General features: G+C 44.0%; 1 long non-coding RNA gene across 3 annotated transcripts; it reads left to right on the top strand.

The window, feature by feature from the left end:
• The first annotated feature begins 485 nt into the window (after window positions 1–485).
• On the top strand, window positions 486–6,801 carry LOC129383665 (uncharacterized). 3 transcript variants are annotated; one of them, XR_011895938.1, is made up of 4 exons: window positions 486–712; window positions 2,014–3,437; window positions 3,680–3,856; window positions 5,815–6,801. It is a non-coding gene; the product is annotated as an uncharacterized lncRNA (long non-coding RNA). The 3 variants fall into 3 exon arrangements; XR_008611540.2 differs by having other exon boundaries at window positions 486–717; XR_008611539.2 differs by having other exon boundaries at window positions 519–3,437.
• The last annotated feature ends 9,392 nt before the right edge of the window (window positions 6,802–16,193 follow it).

Below are 16,193 nucleotides of genomic sequence, written 5' to 3'. Positions count from 1 at the left end.
TAGGCTAAATCAAAGCATAACTATAAGCTAAACCATAAGCATCACCGAACCTTTTCGCTTCGAGATATTCAGGCTTAACCTTAGCTAAGCCCCAGCCATTTTTTTTTGTTCAGGTTTCAACCATTGGTTCCTAATATCGGTCACGGGGAACTCATGAAACGAAATTCCTCTTGATGCTCGGTCGCTTGACTTTCACAACGGTATGCAGAAGTAAACCATCGTGCATGAAGAAGCCGCAAACGCGAAAGCCGGCGCCCACGGGGCTGAGAATCACAGTGTCACTGAAATAGAATCTGGTAATCAAGCTCTTGCGACACCAACAGATCACCAAGCACTCAGCTAATCGATTGTTTCCCGCGCGTGTGTTTGCGTCCATCCGTGCTCTCGCTGAAAATGCTTGCTGCCCGTGCGTGCGGCCGGCCACGGGGTTGGGGTAGGTGGCGGTAGTGACTCTAGGTGGGGGCATAGAGTTTCCTACAAAATTTGTAGGAAACTCTATGGGTGGGGGTGAGCACTAGCGCCACTGTTCGCGGCGGCGGTTTGGAAAACTAAAAAAAAACCACACAAGCAAAAGCAAATCCGCGGCGCTGGCGCGGAGCCGAAGGCGCAGGTCGCGCCTTATACAGTAGGTCGTGGTTCTGCGAACCGCAATGTGGCGTCGCCGTGTCCGACTTCGCTTGACGGACATCGAGGGATGTGCTGCTCGCTGCAAGTAATGTAAATGCAACTGCGTCGACCGCCCACTGTTCAGCGCTGAATGCGTGTTTGGTGTGCTGTGCTTGAAACGAGTGGTGCAGACGTGCAGCGGGGGTGGCGGAGGAGCATAGTGGCTTAGGGGCTCCGTTTGCGCGTTCACAGACATGTGCTCCCATCTTGGTCTCATTAGCGGCTGTCGCGAGATTGTGGTGTGCTAGCTCCTTGCCTAGTATAAAGTTTGCCACGCTAACGCACAGCATGTTCACGTTTTTCCGAGCTATATGTCGTTTGCATGACGGCCGAGTTGAAAACGAGGCATATGTCTGTGTTCTTTGCGTTTGTGTGTTGTAAATTACTTTCTATTGTGGAAGTTCTTGGAGTTTTATTACGCAAGGAGTGCCAACGTAAACATAAACAGATATGGGTGTCTGAAATTCTGAATTACCCATAATACCCTTTACGACTGATAAGTGAGCTACACGGCCTGTGTGAATCAGCTACCATATGTTGCGACGCTCATCCGTGTGGTAGACTGATGCATGATGCGCGTTTATTTCTGTACTGTTGTAAAAACCATTTGTTTATTCACTCAATACAAATGTACGGCTTCTTCGCCGCAGTACATTTTCGTTACGCGGTGAAGCATACTAAAAGTGGGAGGGGGTCGCTATCAGCCAGCATAGTATGCCCACTTAGGCGACCTGAGAGTCGGCGGGTGCGCGAGTGTATAATTAAAGAACTCACATTATGTCCAGTGACAGTGGCCCCTTTTCACTTTTAGTATGCTTCACCGCAGTACACTGCTTAGGCTTCACCGCGAAATATTAGTGTATTGCGAGAAAGATAACCGTAAAAAGCCTAATCATGCAACGCTTCTTTCGTAGCTTGCTACACCGCAATACAGGGGTGTAAATAAGCATCGTGCAGTAAAGCATACTAAGAGTGGAAAGGGCACGTAGGCTTACACTGTGCTCATTATTTTCAATTGTGACATAATTTGCAAGTGCATCTATGCTCGTGGTAAGCTTCATTGACAATTCTTTGTACATTACAAATTCACATTGCAGAGAAGCTTACTAAAGCACATTTGCCATTATGGTACGTCCTATTCACCTTCAATGCAGGAGCACAATGCGGATTCTTGCCCCTGCTTTTGGCTGGACTGCACATGCTCTTTGAGAATTTATTCATTGTTCATAAGTGCACTGGTAGTTTACTCTAAACTGGAGGGCTCAAGTTGATATCAAAGCACAATTTTTATTAAGGGGACAAGATGATACCGAGATGGTTGCAGCACAACTTTTCTTTTTCTTCCAGGCGCCTTTTCTACTTGAAGCTTCCATTGCAGTGTTTCGAGTCTCTTTGAACCAGCACATAGTGTATATAAAAATTGGACACTGATTGGGAACATCACCTAAGTTCATGCCTATGTATACAAAAAGATGTGGCACGACCAGACAAAATAAAAGAAGGGGGTGGGCTGCAGCAATACTAAGTGTTAAATGGTGCCTTATCATTTCCCTTGAGTTTTCTGTTTTGTGCTTTTTGTTATAGATCCTCCACAGTAACCACACGAGTACCGAACTTGAGCTTGTTGGTTTCAGATCTCATGGTTGTTACTAACAGAACAGTGTGATAAACGAAAATGGGCTTGGAGGCATCCGTTCACCTTGCTTGCCTCATGGTGCTGCTTCATAAGCACCGTGAGCATCGAGGCCAACTAGGAAGGGAGGTTTGTTGCAATTGCTTCTGAACTGTATTGCCACCAAACAGTGCTCTCAATGACAACTTTTGGACAGCAGAATGCTTGCACCCAGCAAAGTCTAAGAAGGAAGCATTCAGGATGTGCGAAGTGGGTCTTTTCAAGCTGGCATCATCGCTGAAGGGGTTTTGCCTGTCTGCCCTCATTATGGATACACAAAGATGATTTCCTCTTTGAGAGGGATTGTTTCAGCGGTCGCTACATGGCAACAATGCTGGGTGTATAGTAGCTTGTCTTTGCTCACTGTCAATAATATGTTCCTTTTTCCAGTGCCCCTGTGGAAATGCCTACTTTTTGGACACAAAGTGCTCTCCATGCATGCATGCATTTTTAGCTTGTAAAGACATCTATTACCCCTTGCCTCAAGCTTGTCCTTGCTGATGTCACCCAAGAAGGTATTGGGGAGTATGGCAATGTACACTTACAAAACACTGTTGATACCAGTGAAACCAAATTAATGGAGCTGCTGTTCTTTTTTTGTCCACTCCATCCTGGTTAGTTACAATGAGCAATGTCCGAACAGAAGGCATATGTAGTTGGTTGTGCATATAACCACACGCGGTGAATCGTGCGCGCCTGGCTGCGCGTCACGCGTCTGCGAGGCCGTACGCGCCTGTCCTACGCGTCTAGAGAGGGCAGACGTGCAGGAAACGCGCGCGTCAAGGAGGTCTTGATCTTGGGCGTCATTTTGAGCGTACGCGACGGAAGTGGCAGCTTGTGCACCGACGTCACGTGGGCCGCATGTACACTTCCGGCGGTTCGGAAAGGTTGAAGTTTCAGAATCGTGCGGAGACGCCGGGAGTCGCTGCTGGTTTCGTGTCGATAGAGCACAGAGGCTATGGAGGCGATCAACAACGAAGCGCTGATCGCCTGCGTTGAGGCTCGACCTGCGCTTTGGTAGCAGGCGAAACACAAGCGCCACTAGAACAAGCACTTGACAAGGTGGTCGTGCATCGTCATGCCCAACGCTGCCGAACAGGTGAGTGCTCGGAATTTTATACGGGCGTCATAGCGGAGCAGTTCCAATCGCGATCGAGCCCGATCGGGGTCGGATTTTGTGATCACGATTGCCTGTACCGCGCAATCTGCGTAGAACCGATCGTGATCGAGAAATTTGATCGCGCTCGATCGCCATCGAAAGCCTAGCTGTGTGGCACTGGTATAAGCTGCCTCTCTCATCAGCCGACTCGCAGATGTCGAAAACGCGTTTCATATGTGCAGATGACGTTATCACAGCGCTGCAGAAGTGATGGAAGTCCCTGGGGAATAGATTTCGGCGCCTGGGAAGACGTTTCAGAAAGAAAAGAGCCGCGCCGTGCCAGTCGGCGTTCACGACGACGTCATCGGGCTGTTTTTCGACCAGATGATGTTTCTGCGCTACACAATGGAGTGTAGACCGTAAGTTTCCATCTTAGCCGGCGTGTTAAAAATGAAACACGGGATTTTAGTGATTTCCCTTTACCATGTTGACCGGCGATGTCGTATGTTTGTATTATAGCTGGCAATGCAGCGCACTTATGGGAATCGACTCAAAATTGTATTTACACAAGCACGTCGACGCACAGTATGCATTATATTCAGCTTTGTCTAATTGGCGATAAAATTTTTGTGCTGCATCGCCGCTCCGATTATCGCATATTTCGTTAAATGTGATCCGTAAGGGGACATACAAGCAGTACAAGAATAGCTTTGTATATTTATTTATTTAGGTACCCACAAAGCCAGTTTGGCTTTGCAGTGGGAAGCAGAGAAAGCAGAAATACAGGTACAAAGAACAAGTAAAATAGCACTTAAAAACCTAACAATAAAGCATAAGACAGAAGTACAGAGAATATCACATACAAGTTAGCAGGATGAATAAAAAGAAAAGGGCTTGCATGATGCACACACAAAAACAAAACACGAAACATGCAAGTAGTTTCTTTTTTATTCTGTGCACTGATCCTAGAAGGCAGCGTGCAAGTCAATGGCCAGTATTTAACTGAGTATTGAATGTTGCTATATTCACGTGTACCTTGGGCACTTCAATACACAGTTTTAATTTTGCATTTTGTTGCTTGCCAGCAGTGTGCAAATCGGTGCTTCATCACAGACCCTCAAATATTACCTAGCTTGCTTAGGGATTCATTCTGTGTCATCATGCTGTAGGAATAAATGCGCCATAGTACTGACATTGTCAGCTGTGTAATTGATAATTCTTTTTGTGTCTGCTCAGCAGTGTCCTTGCCTAATTATCAGCCTGCGGTTATTCTGCAGATCCCAGGTGCTGCGGTCACTGGTTTAAGCGAAGCTTTCACGATGTTTGTGGAGAACGCTGTTCCTGCTTAGCAAAATTTCCAAGGAAGGACTAGATGATCCAGTTTAACACATTCGCACTGTGCAAAAAATGATTATTGAAATTTTACATGCCAAAACCACGATCTAGTTAATTATTTTAATTGGTATTTGCATTACGTCCAGTACTGGTCACTCGTGCAGCACAGTAAGCTGGGATGACAATGGTTCAACGACTACATTAATATCAGTATGAGGCGAGCTATTTGGCAAGACAGTAGGAGCAGCGGTAGGAAAGTCCAGAGAAGAGGCAAAAAAAGCTTGGCTGTAAGAAACTTTCTGCAAGGGTTTGCTCGCTAAGGTCGGCTTTGCTGGGCCAAAACACCCTTTACAAGGCAGATGGCAAGAAGACAAACATTATTAGACGTAACTTCCTAAATACAAACAACAAATGCACTGACTACTACGTACACAGCTTCACACTGTGTTTAGACGTACATTCAGTTAAGAAAAACAGTTTAGAATGAGATGAAGTTTACAAACAAGTGAAAGGAAAACAAAGTTACAAGCCAAGAACGTTTCAAGTAGAAAAACTAGAACAGGAGAGAGCCTTATGCTAAAGCAAGACCTAACAGTACTACTACTCTATGTTTAGAAAGTGCAAGCACAGGTCTTTCAACATGACATTTATTAAGTGGTTTTACTGAGTAAATGTAGTGGAATGCTTCCTGCTAATTATTTCAAAACTGAAACATTCCAAATATCATAAACTGTTCTGAGTAGAAGTAATCACTAGGCTTTAGGCATGCAGATCTCGTAAGAACTGCTTAAATGCATCACAAGCAAAAACAGAAAAAGATACAAAAGCTATACTTACGCGCATGCAGAAACTGTTCATTCTGGTTGTGCAGGCAAGCCACTTTTGTCCCTACAAAACTGATTCAGAGCTTCAGTCTACTCTAATAAAATCACACACTAAAACAAATGTGGACGGATTTGAGCTTTCATATATTTTTGCATCCAGACTGGCAGATTATTTACACATTGACAGTATGTGCAAACCTTATTACGCTCACATGCAGGATGTCCGCCAACCTTCCACCAGTGCCCCCATCGATTGAGGAGAGAAGTGCTGCAGACATCTTCACAGAAAATGTGCCAGTTTTCCGATCTGGCAACACTTGAAGTGCCATCACCGTCAAGTGAAGAGTCACAAGCGCCAGCATCGACTCTGTCTTAGGCGTCGCATGAGTCTGTGGAGTCTCAGGACATTTTGGAATCTCTTGAATCACCGATGTTTCAAAAAGTTCTGGTTCCTGAGGATTCTGAGGCACACCACAGCAGTCCGCAGTCAGAAGCATCGCTGGCTTCAGCAGGCAGTCGTAGGCTGGATACGTTAGGAAGCATTGCTTCTGAAGCAAAGTCAAGGGGGAGGAAAAAGAAAGATTACAGTCAGTTAATATTGGAGGAATTAGGCAATGTTTCAAGTGCAATCAAAAGACGCAAACCACAGGACGACCTTGAACTTGATATGCATCTCGACTTGAAAATTAAATTGATGCATGTAGGAGAGTAATTCAAAGATTTATGTTTTTTAATGTATACTTTTTGTATAATAAAGCCGAGACAATGAAACAAAAGGAAATCATTGATGAATTTAATTACTTTATATCGAAATGGAAAAATAAGGAGGAAAATGAAAGTATATGAAAAGGTAGCTTCCCACTAATGGGAGACGAACCCACAACCTTTGAATTAAGCTTGCATTGCTTTACCAGTAGAGCTGCAGCAATGGCTATCCCTCTGCAAACTTTCTTGGGCCTGTATGTGCATGTACTATATCTAACCCTGGTAGTGTTAGCCAGTGCTACTCGTGCAAGAACACTCCAAGAGCCTAACCTAGTACACATAAACATTCTATGAAATTGATGGTGGAATAGCCTCCAGCTCAATTGGTTTTGGTTTTAGCTCCCACCAATGGCAAGTTATATTTTGTCCACTTTCATTTCCCTTCTCCTTCTGATGTTGACATTACAAATAAAATGACAGTTATTTTCCTTTACGCTTTATATACGTTTCCTTGTCTGTTGTTATGTCAAAGCCCCTCAGCTCTTCTTTCTTGTTCATTTTACATTGTGTTGTATCCATATTTTTGTGCGGTATTCAAGAATTTCATAAAGTTGATATCTGTGGGCCTGGTTGGCTGGCCACAGATATCTGCTGTAGAGATGCGTGAACATGTTTTAGCAACACACCTACGATAAAGAAGCACTGACTTGCAACTAAAGGTTTGTTGTTGCAAGACAGATGTCTATTGATTTCATCTGTGTTTACTCATTCAGCCTGTCTTGCAGCAATGAACCTTTTTTGAGTTCACCACCTGTGCATGTAGAGTTTGTGCATGCATCTAGAGATGCCTGTACATGCCTGTAAATAAAAAAATGTAATGAACCTTCAACCAGACCCCATTGAAAATTTCGGTTATATGCTGCAAGTTGTAAAGCCTGTCGGGGCGTTCTAGCAGCGCAAGCATTTTTCAAATTGTTTTATTATTATTAGAAGAGGTAGCAGAAAGGGAAAAGTCTTGCCACCACATAGCCAGGAGGCGAGGTTCACTGCCAACATAGACAACTTCTACCTCTCCCACAACTATCATCCACAAGCCACATTCCTTGCATTTTTTTTCTTTGTGTTCTGTGGCTCAGTTCCAGAGTTGGTTTTGCATGTTCTGCATTGGATGTTTGGCCAAAGTCTTTGTACGTAATCAGTGACATTGAAGGCAGTGTGTAAATGAGACATCTATACGTATGACCCTGCTTCTCTGGCAGGAAGCAGGGCTACCTGACGGGAGCCGTGAACAGCATGTGAGCTTTAAAAAATTTCTTAAGCTGAAAAAAATGTAAGAAATTTCTGCGGCTGTCGTGCTGTTCTGCAGTTGTTTAATACTTTGCAGGCACGATCGCCACTATATGACTAACACACCACTGCAGAGTCTAGCCGCCTCAATCCCCACACAGTAAGTCAAGGCAACGTCTTTTATGTTTTACCGGGATGCCAAGTAGCTTGAATGCAAGTTGAAAAAAAATGTGTACGCATGTCTCAATTGTTTGAATACTAATTATGATGACATGATTTTTCTTGACAATGATCTACATGGCTGTGGGGGCCCTTTTCGGGTGACATACGATCAAAATTCAATTGCGTAGGTTAGCTACCACCTCTGTTTAATACTACATGTGCAAGCATACCTCAGTGCATGTTTTACAGGTTGCGCAAGGTCAAAAGCACTGAGGTAGCTTTTGTGCGATGCCAGTCGATGGCAGTTTTTTTTAGAGTTAGCCGTAACTGTTACACTGGTGATGCAGTAAGTGGAAACTTTCAGTCTCCGTGACCATACAATCATTTTTCTTTTATTTCTTTTCACGCGCATTGTCAGTACCATCATTACTATTTCTCGTTTTGTATCAGCATTTCATGTCCCATTTTTTTATTTGTTTGTGAGTTAATAAATAGTTGTGTATAATTCTGTATTCTGTGATTATTATATTATTATTATTATGTATTAGTATTTTTTATGCACGCTCATTGTCAGTCGTTTCCTTCTTTTGTTTTGCTTCAATATTTTGTGACTCCTTCCTGATTTGGCTTCCAAAAGGCGGCGGGCAGTAATATGTAAATAAAATAAAATAAATGATACATTAAATGACAAAGAAACGGTGTTCTGTATTCCTCCAATCGCACATTATTCCTCTAGGGGCAACTGTCCTTTACCAACCTCAATGCTACAGCAAGTCGTTCATCAGACTCCAGGGGTTTCTCGAATGTGGTGCTGCCGTGTGAGGTCCTGTGCTAAAAAGCTCAATAGCTTGTCCAAGAGCTGCGGCGCCTTGCGAAAGAACTTGTTGAAAAATCCGTGGTCATCCTGACGTATCCGTTGCATCTGTAAAAAATGGTGCGTTATTGCCTGGCAGCAAGACCATGCCCTGCCCACATACACGCGCAGGTATCGGGAGCTGTACACTTTTCACTGACGCACACGTATAGCCACTAGCCATCATTAATTTTACCCCCTGCTTTGTTTATGTGCTTGAATACAAACAGTGGTTCGGCAAAACAGGAGAGCCAGTCAACGGTATATTAAAATCGTGCGGCCACTGCCAAGAAACTTCCGAAATTAGTCGCACAGAATTTTAACCTGCCCCCCAGGTCACAATTTAATTACGCTACACTTCATATTCTACAGTCACACTTTTGAGAGACAGAAAATATAGGAAATCGTATCTCCTCCACAAGCTTCATATAAGACAACCAACACGTGTAAAAAGGTGTTCTTGAATCTATGTGCTATACTAATGGCACAAATATAACTAGCAGTCCTTAGCTTTTTGTACAGGTGTGCTAATACCGAAAAGTAGGTTTAGAATCGAATCAAATGAAGAAAAAATAATCTGGATATCAAATAAACTATCGAATAGCAGAAAATGTATTACAAATCTTAATCCTTACAAATTTTGTGCAAGAAAAGAGGGTGCTACACAAGCTCTGTGTAAACAGTATGGTCTGCTGTTAATAATGAAGGGAGCTCCAAATTAGTATTACAGATTGTCTGTTAAATAGAATCAAGCGCTTCTTCCCCTCTGAAGCTGAACAGTTAATGACCGTATGTCCTACGGCATACACGGGTTAGACTGACGGCGGTTGAAACGTCGTGAGGTGTCGTCACCACGTATCCAATATACTATCTGTATGCTTCCGGCGGCTAATCAGCCCGATCTTCGCCCATGCTTTCGCGCTTTCTGAACTACACCCTGCTCTTGTCGTTCCCCCTGTGCGCGTACGTCACGTTATCGTTTCGATCGGTGCTGTCAACCTGGACGAACTTTGCACCGACGACGCGATGCTGTTCTGCGAATTGGGCGTTCGCGCGCTGCGAGTACGATCACCGCATTACTACTTTAACCCTTTCGCTTATGCGCGCACTTAAAAACGCTGATAAGTAATTGCTGTCCTAACGAAGATATGTCCCCATGTCCAAACACTGGCTCCTAGTTCTACCACTGTAGATCATCGAAAGGAAAGAAGTTACTCACAGCGGTAAAGTCCTTCTTCTTTACGCAGTTGAAAGACTGGCCGGACCCACCAACGTCGCCGCAGAGGCCGCAGACGCTTTCTGCGCTCCCGCCACATTTGCAAAAGCAGCAGCAGCAAAAGCTTCTTTCTCATGTGGTACATTGCGGGGAGAGAACGCTACGCGTAGCGAGACGCGTATCCCGGGCTGCGTGTGGTTGGGCCTTAAGACTTGTTGGTATGTTATGACCTTAGCACATTGATTATATGTAAAAACCTTCTGATGTGTTGATGACTTTCTTCTCTTTATCACTTTGCCTGATGGAGCCAGCACTTGGTCAATTAGATGTTCAACAGGCTTCCCACTAGTTTCCCCAGCGTCTCCTTTACCAGGGTGCTGCTCATAGGTATCTGTTTTCTTGACCTTGCACTGTACTTCAACCATGGCCACACTTGCTGAACCTATAGTATGCGATCAGAAAAGTGCTATACATCACGTTCCTCCAAACTTACGACATGTGCTACAAGGCCTCGAGGAACACCCTCATTAATTTCCGGCCTTATCATACTGTATGAAATTCGCATGACAAGTGCGACAATTAACATCTGCTGGTTTTTCAGTGCTATGCCTGTCCAGCTCGCTGAAAGCTATCCTGAGTGTTTCAAAAGCAAGACTGCTGCCGGACAAGAAGTGCATAAAGCAAGGGTAGCTATAACCATATATGTCGCACAAAATCAAGAAGGGCATTGAGTGTACAGGCGGTTTAATTCTTGTCCAACAAGCTTGGTTCTCCCTTTGCAAGTGAGTAAACCCAACTTGCCCGAAAGACATGGCTTGTGACAAACTATGTGCCAGATTCTATGTCCCCTGCAAAGCTGAAGATGTGTAGAAGATCCTGACGCCCGCAGTGGCTTCTACACTGGGCAAACAGGCCAGTATAAGAATGACTGCCTTTACTAATATGCTAATAACATGAAAACGGGCAGCAATGTGGCTATTCATTGGGCCCAACTGCAGGTGCAAGCCACTCTTCCACCAGATGTGCGTTGTTCACAAGAACTGGAGCTATGCAAATGCAGATAAAAACAATGATGTTTGAAAGTAGTAGAGTTGAACTATATTCTGCACAAGCAGTGCTACTTGCAGCGCTGGTACCTTATAGCTACAATTCATGGCTGCCCCACCATGTAAAGGCACTATTCTTGAATTATTAACTTCTATTTATATTTATGGTGGCCATATATTACAAGTACATATCATCCACATTGTGTGCAATATAGTTAAATGATGTAACTCTGATAGCCATTCCTAATCTGAGATGCAACAAAAGAACTATTATATGCAACAAATTGTAAATGAAAAAGACAACCCGTGCACAGGATGTGACAGACTTCCTTTTATTGAACAAAAGTCATATGTGTCGCATGTCACCAGCAGTGGGTAGCAAACTTGCAAGCTTGGGTGACAGAGGCAAAACTTAGCGAAATGCTACACTCATACTCAAATGTAAAAAGGCCTATGACACAAAAAACGACATTGTACTGAATGAAAGGGCAAGACTCCATCCAAGAACACATTATGGCACCACGTAATTGACATTGTGTAAAAGATGTTAACATGCCTCCCCATAAATAAAGAAACACTGAAAACATGCCTTAAAAGGCAATGTGCAGAGTCTCAAAGCAAGAAAAAACAACCCAAGAAAGGTTTCGCTAAGTCTTTCAATGATTAAAATTGTCAAACTGTCTTGTCACTTCTTAATGAATCTGCACAGCTGAAAAGGATGGAAAGAAAGCCCAATAGCAGGGCCACAGAAAATGTCACCAAATAAATAAACCTTGCTTACCAAGGATACCTCTCGTTTATTTGTCTGACTGCACAATAATCGTGTAAGCTTTTCTTGTTTAGAATGGTTTAGCAGATAGGAAAAAAAATGGCCATAAGAGCACCAGGTGTATGCATTGTCGATGCACAAAAAGCCACTGATTTCTTACTTTTATTTTTCTTCTCTACTACTCTTCACGAATATTTAACTGCCTTAATAGCACTGCTAACATCCTACTGCAAAACAGAAAATTGGGTAAGTTGTGACAAAGAAAATTGCAGTTTCACTCGTAATGTGAAACAATGATGCAGTAGCTGGTGAAATATGCACAGGAAGCTTGCTTCATGCTGTGTTTGTTGAAGTGAACACTTGCGAATGCAAGTCAGTAATCTCCTTTAAAGAAGCAAATTAAGTTCGAGTCGTATTTATTTGTGGGAGTTGTGCCTCCCAGTGTTGAAGTGGAAAGACTCGACTTTCTCCCTCCTCTTTCATATCTAGACATGGTCACTAGTCTCCACCAAAACAACCCTTTAGCTTCTTACTGCTGAATTCATTTGGTTTTCTCAAATCTATATCTGAGTTACCCATTGCTAGGTCTCGCGCTCTGCCCCATCAACCAGCCCCATTCAGTAAATCTGAGAAGCTAAGCACTAGAAGATTAATGAAGCAGATGCATCCAATCACTGTCATTACATGTAATAAGAAAATTTAACAGGACTGCCTTCACAAGTGGGGAAAGTGATGAGTAAGAACTTGAAGGCGTGGACGCCAGCTCTATATACAGTACGCAGACATTGAACAGGTGTTGGCCAATCATGGCACCTGTTGGCTAGATCGCACTCTCGAGGATCAGTATTCGCCACGACTGTACCTTCAGCAGAGTGGCTGAAATGTAGAATTGTGGACTGCCAATCTGTTGATCATAGTGCTACGGGATAGTATCTCCAATGACGAAGAGCCGAGCAGTAAGAAGACGACGACGACGATTGGAAGCTAGCGCGGGCTGTTGCCTCTTGGCCAACTGCGGCGTATTGCCTTGTAAATATACTTGTAAATAGCTTTTCGTCGGTGTCTTCCTACGTAACGAAATGTTTGAATCCACACATCACAATGAGAAGTTTATCTGCAAATATTCTAGCAGTAAATGCGGGAATTAGAGTGACAACACCAGTAGACATCAGGACCAGGGGAGTTAGCCCATAGCAGCTATTAGTGTAAAAAAATGAAGACTGGCATAAGAAGAATCGAGATGTGCATGATACGTTCCTTTGTTCTGGTAGTGGTCCGCTACTTTGGTGCTACAGTTAATGATCTCGAATGAGTTCAAGGAGCAAAAATTTAGCCCAGAAAAAATATTACGCTTAACAGCTGTATCTAGTATCATTTTGCCTATGCCGCTTTATATAACCCTGTCCACACTGGTAGGAAGGGAAGCGTAGCAGAGGGCGGCAGAAAGTTAGGTGGGCGGATGAGATTAAGAAATTTGCAGGGACAACATGGCCACAATTAGTACATGACTGGGGTAGTTGGAGAAGTATGGAAGAGGCCTTTGCCCTGCAGTGGGCGTAACCAGGCTGGTGATGACGATGTCCACACTTACCAAAAGCAAATGAGTGGCATCCCGAAAAAAAAATTGAGCTTTTGATATTGCTTTGAAGAAAATTCATCTGTTTCGACCTAACAGTATGTATACATACTGCACATACCTGCATTCGGTATACCTTATCACCAACTGTTAAGTCACCTTCTTACCTCATCAGCGAATCACTCCTGCAACCAAGTGTGCTGGTTCGGGTTTTACCTGCATTTCCACTTGTGCAGTTGGTAAAAGTTTTTGGCTGTTAACTGTAACTTCACATTCAAACATTTGGCTGCATAAGAGGCTTTGGCAACACTAATGCATGGGCAGGCTTCACGAAAGGCCACCAGTACCTCCTCCTTATAGACTGTGCTCAACATCCTTCTTGGTTGGACTGTGACTAAGAACCCATATATCTTTCCTCCGAAGCGGCTGGCATTGGCGATGGTTTGATGCAGAAAGAGGCTATTGTGGCACATGTCAACCTTAGGCCAGAAACCAATCTGGCACAGGTGGAAATCATCTTGTCTTTCCCAGATGCTGGTTCAGCCTCGCGAGGCACATTCCTTCAGTCAATTTGCACACTGTCAATGTGAGTGAGACTGATCAAAGGTTGTCTATGGTGTCAGGTTTCTTGCCTGGTTTTGGTAGTGGCATCATGACCAAAGGTTTCCACCCTGTGGGGAATTCCAATATTCCAGATTTCATTGACTACAATAGTGCTTGCTTCCTCGTTTCGGCGAGATTCCTCAGCATCTGCAAAATGACTCCATCTTTGCCACTGTAAGTGTTGACATGCTCGAGAGTAACAACAGGTTCTGCCATCTTATATAGAGGCTTTCAATTCCTTCCTTGGCATGGGGTCATTAAGGTGCGTACAACTCAGGTGACGGTCAGTCACTGTGAGGTGGTCGGGGAAAGCATCTGCAGCTTGTTCCCCAAATGTCTCAGATGTGGACTGAAGATCGAGAAGCGTGTTTTCAATAGTATTACAGTATTTGGTTCATCCTGTTATAGCCGAGAATGTCTTACAGCTTACTGAGACCTATACGTTTAAATGACGTGCAGTGGTCTATCCACTGGTCCCTGGCAAGTTTCTTAGCATGACAACTTGCCTGCTCAGTCTTGTGCAGAACATTGATCAGGGTTTGTTGCGTGCAGCCACAATTTAATTATGCAGCTTGGCTTGCTCACCCCAAAGTTGCAGCAGGTGCTTGCCAGGGCTGGATGTTGCCCCAGTAAGCTCTAGTTCGCACGTCGCTCTTTGCAGTGTGTAAAGGATGCGTGTTAATAGCGATTCTTAAACAGCTTCACATTCTGCAGACTCAAGTGCATCACAGAAATGGTCCCAGCCTGAAACCCTGATTTTGTGAGTGCGGCACACTTTCACCCCTACATCAAGTATTATATCACATAATGGTCGCTGCCTCTTGGGGCAGAGTCACACTGACACTCTGGATGAAGGACCCACTTGCCCATGCTAGGTAAGTGTACTGCCCTTCTGGCTTGAATGGAGGGTATGGCAGTTGGGATAGTTGGTGTCATTTGTTAATTCGAGGTCTGTGGTGCCTGCTTCGTCAAGGTGGCATCCTCTTGGCCGTATGTCTTTGCATCCCCAATGTGGGTGATGTGCATTGAGCTCACCTCGTCTGAGTATTACGTGCTTGTGAAAGCGAATTTGAAGCTGTCAAAGCCAAGTGAAGTCACCTTGGCTGCTGTGCCTGGTTTTGGGACAGAGGTAGACCAATGCCAAAATGGCTTCATTCCCCTACCTTAGCCTGCAGCACACCACCGCAACTTTCTGATGAGACATATGTTTATTCAAGCTGTTCCTTCCTTGCCCTAATTCAATAATAGCCAATTTTAGTAGCTGCAAATCAAGCTGACTTCAGAAGACTGGTGATTTTTTAGCCACTTCTAGCAGATTATTGCTTGTTTTTTTCTAGTTGGGCATGACATGCTTCGTGCTTAAAAAATGAACTGTTTAAAGAATTATTGGAGTAATATTAGGACAGGCAACCCTGAGTGAGTCATCACTGCTTTTATCGCAAAATGTGGCAATGAGCTAGACAGATGCTGTCACGAAACCGTAAGTTGTACGAGTACAGAAGAAACGGAGTTCTGAAATTCAATGCCATATTTTTACAGCCTCTCTTTATACTGCGGACATTAGAGAGCTTTAGACTAGTGGACGCAAGCAGCATGCGTAAACAAGCACCATGTTTGGGTATTTCTGGCACCCATGTGGTTTGCATAACCAAGCAGCACACGAGTCACTTGTGTCCTCTTATGCAATACTATTATTTTAATTGTAAAGCAACCAATATTGCAGTAAGTCTGATCAACCTGCATCAATATGCTAGGAATTTTTAAGCACTTAAGGTGTGTTGGTTGAATGTTTAAAGCACTTCACCACACCCTTGGCCACTAGACTTGTACTTTCCAGTATTAGTTGCTAATCAACTCTTAAGGTGTTTACGTTGTTTTTCTGAGCTGTGAGATTAGTTTGACAGTCCTAATAGAATTGTCAAAGTGAAGGTGTGAGGTGTTGTATTTGCCATGTCATTCTAAAACTGTTGGATCTGACACTGGCAAAGCATTTGGCAACATTAATAAGCTTCACCTCGCTATATATATGTATTGCGATGGACAACGGCAAATCGGCGCTTACGAAATGATGGGTCGTAGTCGGCCCGCGTGAAGTGTGCATTCGGCCACGTCGGCTACAGGGGCCGGGCCTAAGTCGCTTGCCGATGATTGCTAGACGTAAGGCCAGTGTCAACCCCGATGCCGGACCCCATCGGATGCCGAGGTCGGGCCGATATTGAAACGGGGACTTTCTGCTGCTTATGTCTTGAACGGACTTTGTCAACCGCTGTGAAGACCATGGAAGATGGTTTTACTGTGTTCTTTAGCAAAAACAAGTTGCATTTAGCGAGTCTAGCTGATTTATCAGGTCAGCTATAGACACTGACTTTTCCACAACAAG

This window comes from Dermacentor andersoni, chromosome 8 (genome assembly GCF_023375885.2).
Source record: "Dermacentor andersoni chromosome 8, qqDerAnde1_hic_scaffold, whole genome shotgun sequence".
Taxonomy (NCBI): Eukaryota; Metazoa; Arthropoda; class Arachnida; order Ixodida; family Ixodidae; genus Dermacentor; species Dermacentor andersoni.
The sequence above is the reverse complement of the archived record's forward strand: the minus strand, read 5'-3'. Positions and strand labels throughout refer to the sequence as shown.